We start from the raw sequence: 7498 nt of genomic DNA, 5'->3' as shown, positions 1-7498 counted from the left end.
TGGTTCACTATGGATGGATCCATGAAGCCAATATGGAGGTACGCTTCATGTCAGCATGTCCAAATTAGCATCCTACAAAAAATGGAAGACGGAGTTAATTAGTACGGCAACGCATGCGCAAAAAAATGATATCAGCCAATATTACATGTACATATAAACGGACACTTAAAGAGTCCAGGCGCTCATCAGAGAGACGTTTAGGGCACCATGATGGTACACTTCGTATATATCCTTGAATCATAGTCACAAGACTGCCTCGCCTTCGCCGTGAAAATCTATCAGTTTTATCTTATGGCCCAACATCTCCCTCTCGTCGGCAGACAACTTCATGTACCATTGATGAAATTCGTACATCTTCGTTGATAGCTTCTTTAGTGAATCAGGGCTAACCCTAGGCTTGCCTAGCTCAAAGGTCCATTTCGGTTCACTTGGCGGTGCAGCTGGCAGCTCGACTTTTTTCCTTTTTTTTCTTCTCATCAACCTTTACTAATGCCCGTTCATAGTTCGATAGTAGTGGTTGACTCTTCTTGGCTTGTTCTTGCGTCTTGATGAATTTATATAATTCTCTTCGATCTACTGGCGGTGGCTCCATCTCCCTTGCTTTTTTTAATTTCCTCTGGTCCCTCAACCACTCACTAGCTTGCACTTGGATTTCGGTCCAGCGTTCCTCATGAGTCACCTCAGGTTCCTTTGTTTTCTTCTTACGCTGTCTTCGCTTGGGAGGTGTTAGTCGCGACTTCTTAAATGGTGCTCTTAGTCCCGGTGAAGGTGATCGTGGAGGGGTGTTGTTGTCGTCGTCGTCGCTACAACCACCAGGATGTGGTGGAGATGGAGACCTTGATCGTGGAGCAGGTTGTGGTGGAGATGATGGTCTGGATGTTTGAGGAGATGGTCGCTGTTGTGGATTTGCGGAGAGTGGTCTTGAGCTCTGAGGAGGTGCCTCCATGCCGGGGATGATGATGTAGCGTTTGCGCCATAGAATGACCCCGTGAACCACTTCTCCTAGTGTTGTTGACCCGTCACATGCTGGGAAGTTGAGCTCTAGGGCTTCAAATTGACTATCAGGGATTCTCTCTACACCAACATTGGTATAGCCAGGTGGAAGTTCCATGTCATAGCATGTATGATTTGGCAGGGTTGGCAATGCACTCCCGTACGCCACCTGGATATATAAAAGAAATGAAGTTCTTAAACTTCAAATTGCCAAAGCACTCCCGAGGCTCCAGTGCATAAATATTATGTATATATACGTACCTTAATGCTGAGGTTGCCGATCAGTGTATGCAGCTCACATGTGGTGCGTTGCGTGATGGCATCCACAAGGAATAGTTGCTCTTCCACGGGTAATCCTGGTGTATGTGGCTCAGGAAGCCCTGTGGACGCACAGCTGCTCCCAAGGTGTTGAGAAGGGCTGCCAACTGCGTCGGCCATTCGTCTACTGCCTCCCTCCTGCATTCTTACTTCTACAGATTGCAGTTTGGATTCTATCGTGCGCCGCCACCTCTCATCCTCTTGCTCCTTTCTTCAGTTCTGGCTTGTGTACTTGTCCAAGTCGCCTCGGAACGCGAACTTGCACGGAACAAGCCCGAACCCTTGGGTACGTGCTGGGTGTTCGGGATTCCCGAGGGCCATTGTGAGCTCATCATTCTCTCGGCACACTGTCAATGTCCCATCCTTAACATCTTTAATAATCTTGTCAAGATTTGTGGCCGCTTCACGTAACAGGTCATCAAAGACCAGCGTCCCATCATCTGGGTTTATCTCACCTCCATGAGTGTAATACCAATTTTTCGATCATTCGGGCCAATCAATTGTTTCTGGTACGATATCCCGCTCAATCAGGTCTTTTTCCATCTGATTCCATTTGGGAATTGCTTTGGTGTAACTACCTCACCCTAGTTTATGATGGTACTCCTTCCCCCCAGCATTGCCTGTGTTCTGGGCGACCTTGTTCTTACTGTCTTCGTGCTCTTGTATTGTACAAATGCCTTCCAGTGGTCCTTACACTATGGATACATAGTAAAATCTAGAGTTCAGCCATTCTTAATGTAGGTGGTATCCACCATCTTCTTGAATGTCTGGAATTGTGTGGCCATTTTCTTCAATGTCCACGCTTTCACATCATTTTCAATATATCCGTCGGGAAATGTGAAATGTTTCTTAACTTCTTCCCACAGCATATTCTTTTCAGGTTCCTGGAGCGCGTATGGATTAGTCGTTTTGCCCTTCCATTCCCTTATGCTGATGGGCACGTTCTCCCTTATGATTGCCCCGATCTGACTCACGCACTGTGTTGCCACTTTTTGGGGAGCAACCGGCCTGCCCTCTTCTGTGACTTCCGTGATGATAGCCTTTTTTGTTCCAGTCTTCACTTTGGAAGGACCTCGGGGCTTCGGACGACGATTCGTCAATCCAGAGGGCTAACAATTTAAGATTCATTAATTAATTAGTACATAGTAATAATAAATAACATCATATATTATATATACAGAAGGTTAAAATATGATCTATACCTCGTCGGAACCTTCTGCCACGGTAACGTTTTGCTGGGGCTCGGGCTCTTCATTGCCTTCGGCAGACAGGTTGAGAAACATGTCTGCCTGGCTACCCTCTGCATCGGTGTACGCTATGGGAAGGTTGGAACTACTATCACCAGCAATAATCTGCTCTATTAGATACCTTCTGACCTTGTCGTCTGCCATTGATCTCAACTACTTTGTACATGAAATCATATATAGAACAACCATGAAAAAAAATTTATTTCAACAAATTTTTTTGAATATACAAATGCACTACATTTTTGAAATATACAAAATCTAATATACAAAATGTAATATGCAAAATGTAATATAATAAATGTAACATACAAAATGTAATATACAAAATGTAATATAAAAATGTAAAATACAAAATGTAATATAGAAACTGTACTAAATTTTAACTAATTTCTAAGCATTTCAACAAAAATTTGTAAACATGTGTACCAAAGTTCAATTAATTTCTAAGCATTAATTAGCAGTATACAACTATATTTCACAAACAATTAGAAGTAATCTACCAAATTTCTAAAATTAATTCGGGCAGGGGGGATGACCGGAGTTGGAGGTGGGCGCGTCGGCGATCAGGACGCACGGCGACGGAGGGGGAGGCGGTCGGCCGGCTGGCGACGGGGACGGTGGTCGCGGCGACAGGGACGGCTACGACGACGGGGAGGAGGTGGTGCCGGTGCGCGATAAGGGGCACGCGCAGAGGTCGCAGCGATGGGGATGGATGCACCGGCGTCGGCGACGGGGATGGAGGAGGAGGCCGGCGATGATTGCGGGCGACGATGATGGTGGCGGCGACGGAGACGGAGGAGGCCGGCGAATAGGATGGGCCGTCGACGGCAACGGGGAGCGGCAACGGCGGAGGCAGGCGACGGGCGGGACGAGGATGACGAGTGAAAAATTCGCTAAGTGTTGGGCAGGGGGAGTGTAGAAGACGCTATAACTTTTATACAGGACCCCCTTTTTATCCCGGTTTGTAACTGCAACCAGGATTAAAGGACATTTAACCCCAGTTCTTAATACAAACCGAGATAAAAGGGGGGCCTTTTATCTCGGTTTATGATCACCCATGATAAAAGGCCCCCTCTTTTATCTCTTTTATCTCGGTTTATGATCACCCATGATAAAAGGCCCCCTCTTTTATCTCGGTTTATGATCAACCAGGATAAATGGGTACTTCCAGGTGGGAATCGAAAAGTCCCTTTTATCCCAGTTCTACTTTATAACCGGGATAAATGGGGGCCTTCTCCTATTTTTCATCTCCCGACTAGTTTTTGAAAATTTATTCGATTTATATTTTCACTGGATTTCAGGATGCAAAAAATAAGATATTTACATATTTCAGACATGCAAAAATATATTAAATTAGCAAGTTTGTTTACAATAAGTTTTAACTAGTCATAAATTCTATACTATTTCTTTTTGCTTCTATTTGGAAATTTATTCTATTTATATTTTCTCTGGATTTCTTGAAGCGAAAATAAAGAAATTTACATATTTCAAACATGCAAAAATATATTTACAATAAGTTTTAACTAGTCATAAATTCTATACTATTTCTTTTTGCTTCTATTTGGAAATTTATTCTCGCCGGGTGGAACTTGTAGGCATCGGATCTCGCCGGGTTTCACTGGATTCATGAAGCAAAAAATAAAACTTTACATATTTCAAACATGCAAAAATATATTTAATTAGCAATTATATTTACAATAAGTTTGAATGAATCATTAATTCTACACTAGTTATATTATCTTCTTAAATAATTATTTTACTGCATCACTATCATCTATCATTAATCCCAGAGGGCAAACAATCTGTTTAGCTTCATATATTGTGGATTGCAATTCATTATTCTCGGGAAGAATCTTCTTGATAATTTCCAACATCAGTATCGCAAACTCAAATATTGCTGAAAGTTTACATAGAAATACATAAATTATTTAGCTCATATTTAATTTACAAATAACTAAACTATTAAAAATTCAATATTTCTCACATAATTTACTTATTATAAAAATAGCTAATTCCATACCTCTATCTGAAAAGTACAAAAGTATGAAATTACACCTACAATTTATATGGCTAATTTATAAATATCCATCACATTGTAGCTCAAAAACATATATAAATATAAATCCTCTACATGCTTAACAACAAGCGAACTCATTTTTCTCCCTCTCTAAAGTACAAAACAAAGCTTAACAACAATAAATGAACGGAGCATGAAGTAGCTAACCTTCACAACACTTTGGATGAGTGAAATCCCAACGGAAATGAGAAAAAAAAATTCAGCAGTGCTTGTTCATCAGTGGCTTTCAGATGGAAACAAATTCTTTGTCCCCACAATCCTTACATAAAGAATCCTGGTGTCTCCCCTTGTGGCCTCCGCCTTTCCAACTTCGCACGCACGCGTGCTTGTTCATCTATCCCCAAAACATCCCTTCAGCCACCAAACCGCCTTCTTCTCCAACTTCTCCTCCCCTCGCACAGCTCGCCGGAGGAGCGACGATGGCTGGGGGCAAGCGTCGCGACCACATCTCTAGGAGGCAGGCGCATGACGAGTTTGGGGCCGTCGTCCACCCGCTGCCCCTCTCCACCTCGAGCCCTTCATTAACCCGCCACCCCTCGTCCACCTCGAGCCCGTCATCAACCCACCGCCCCTCATCCACCACGGGGCCAAGCCGCCACACCTACACCAAGACGCCGGCCGCCATGGACTTCGATGAGGACGTGAAGCCCATCATTCCTGATGTGCCACCAGGCTTTGAAGCAATCACCGACCCTAGCAGGGATAAAGGGAAGGGCACGGCGCTCTCAGATGTGGTCGTCAATGTGGTGAGTACCTGAATCTGCTGCATAAAATAGGTTTTTTTTTATGCGAGGTTCAGAATTTGAGATAAGTAATGATGATGTTATGTGCACAAGATAGTGTACTTTGATGTTATTTATTTCATATAAGTACTGATACTATTTGTTACTACCCTGTTCTTGGAGGTATAATAATGATAGTTCACTAAAATTGGTTTATATTTGAAATTTATGATAGTTTACAGCATGTGGTCTATTAGCATGTGGAATCAGATAAGTACTGATAAGCACTATGGTCTTTTAATTCTTGTTAATTTAATTCAGTGAAAGAGATTGCTATTTTTGATGCCATCCTAAGCATTAGGCATTTTGATCTATGCCTGCTATTAAGATTGTTGATATACAGATGTGATGTCTCTTAATTTTAAGCCAATGCACATCATCACATGCCTAAATGTATGATAGATCAGACAGCCTATAATATGTGTGCTTGCTTTAATTGACACTATAATCTTAGAAGTTATATTTTCATTCCATATTGGTTTCATCCCAACTCGTTGTATCAGTAAGGTTTGTGTTATTCTATATTAATATTTGTTCAAAGCTCATATAGAGTTGTGCCCAACATGTCATTGTCTCACTTTTGAAGTCACAGTCTAGCTGTCATGGATTTTTATATTTGATGATGTTAGTCATCAGCTTACATGTTTCATACTTTCATTTATATTCAGATCACTCCCTTCGCATTTTCGTTAATCCATGAACAGAATCTAGGTATGTTAACAGTCGAGTAATTTTAGTATGAACTGATGTGTGAAATGAAACAAATCCATAACTTTCCTATTGGCTGTTTGGCAGCTATGGGATTGCTTGACTTGTTTCCTGTGCTAGTTTAGTTGAAATGGAGTAAGCTAGGCAGATGTTTACCTGATTGTAGAGCATAATGTGGAATGTTAAGTCATTTTTCATGATTCTATATATTGTGATCCTATTTTGCTTGTGATGAAGGATGAAGGAACCAAGTATGATGTCACATTCCCAAAGATGATAGTAACTATGATATTCAATTACGAGAGCAACGATGAAACCAATGGACCGGTTCTGTCTAGTAGTTAATCATCACTATGTTATATGGAGCACTAAATGTGTAGGATTGGAGCCATGTTTTGAGCTATTTTTTATTGATCTAGGCAGTAAATCTACTTTTATGTTGTGTCATGTGGGAAATTCCTGAAAATTCAGTTTTGAATTTGCAAGATAAATGTACTGATTGATTTGCCTTATAGTTAATCATCCCCTGATTTGCACATGATTTGCACATGCTAACTGACCCCATTGTAAAATGTCAGATTCGAGCAAAGGCGGAGAAGCTTCACATTGGTATCAAGCGGAATCTGAAGAAAGGTGACTACCACAATGTGGACGAGTGAACACAACTAGTTGACTGTTGTTAAGAAGAAGAAATTATGGAGTGCATTATTGTCACATCTATATGTGTCCATCATGGATGATGCCATGTTTAGTACTTTAGTATTATGGCCTAGACATATATGTTTAAGGAACATCCATTGTCGGTTGTCTAGTATGAATATCTATGTGTGGTCAGGTACGGGTCAGTTGTGAAATGCTTATCAATACATGTATGTATGTATGTATGTATGTATGTATGTATGTATGTATGTATGTATGTATGTATGTATGTATGTATGTATGTATGTATGTATGGTATCACTTTGGGCCATGTTTGGATCATATGAATTTGAATGTGCTATATATCTTGAACTCCTAATGAACTCAAGAAAACAATGAATTCCTTTGTGAAAAAATATGACCTAAATAATTACAAAATCTATATGAAAAATGGTTTCGTCGTGCCTTCGACAATAAAATTCACAAGTGCTACATAGCCATCATCAATATAATTGCTGGTGGTGTCATCTTCTTCATCATCTACCAATTCCATAGCTATTGGTTCAGGTACAGAATCACCATGTCTTTTTTAATAACAGAAGCATTAACAATAACACCTTCAATGCCTGATCTAGTCCAATGTGTCAATTCTTCTTGAGTGTGTGAATCTATCATGTATTGCAATCCGACCCATGAGTCAACATCAATTTATCCCTTGTTATCTTCCTGTACTG

This window comes from Setaria viridis, chromosome 7 (genome assembly GCF_005286985.2).
Source record: "Setaria viridis chromosome 7, Setaria_viridis_v4.0, whole genome shotgun sequence".
Taxonomy (NCBI): domain Eukaryota; kingdom Viridiplantae; phylum Streptophyta; class Magnoliopsida; order Poales; family Poaceae; genus Setaria; species Setaria viridis.
The sequence above is the reverse complement of the archived record's forward strand: the minus strand, read 5'-3'. Positions refer to the sequence as shown.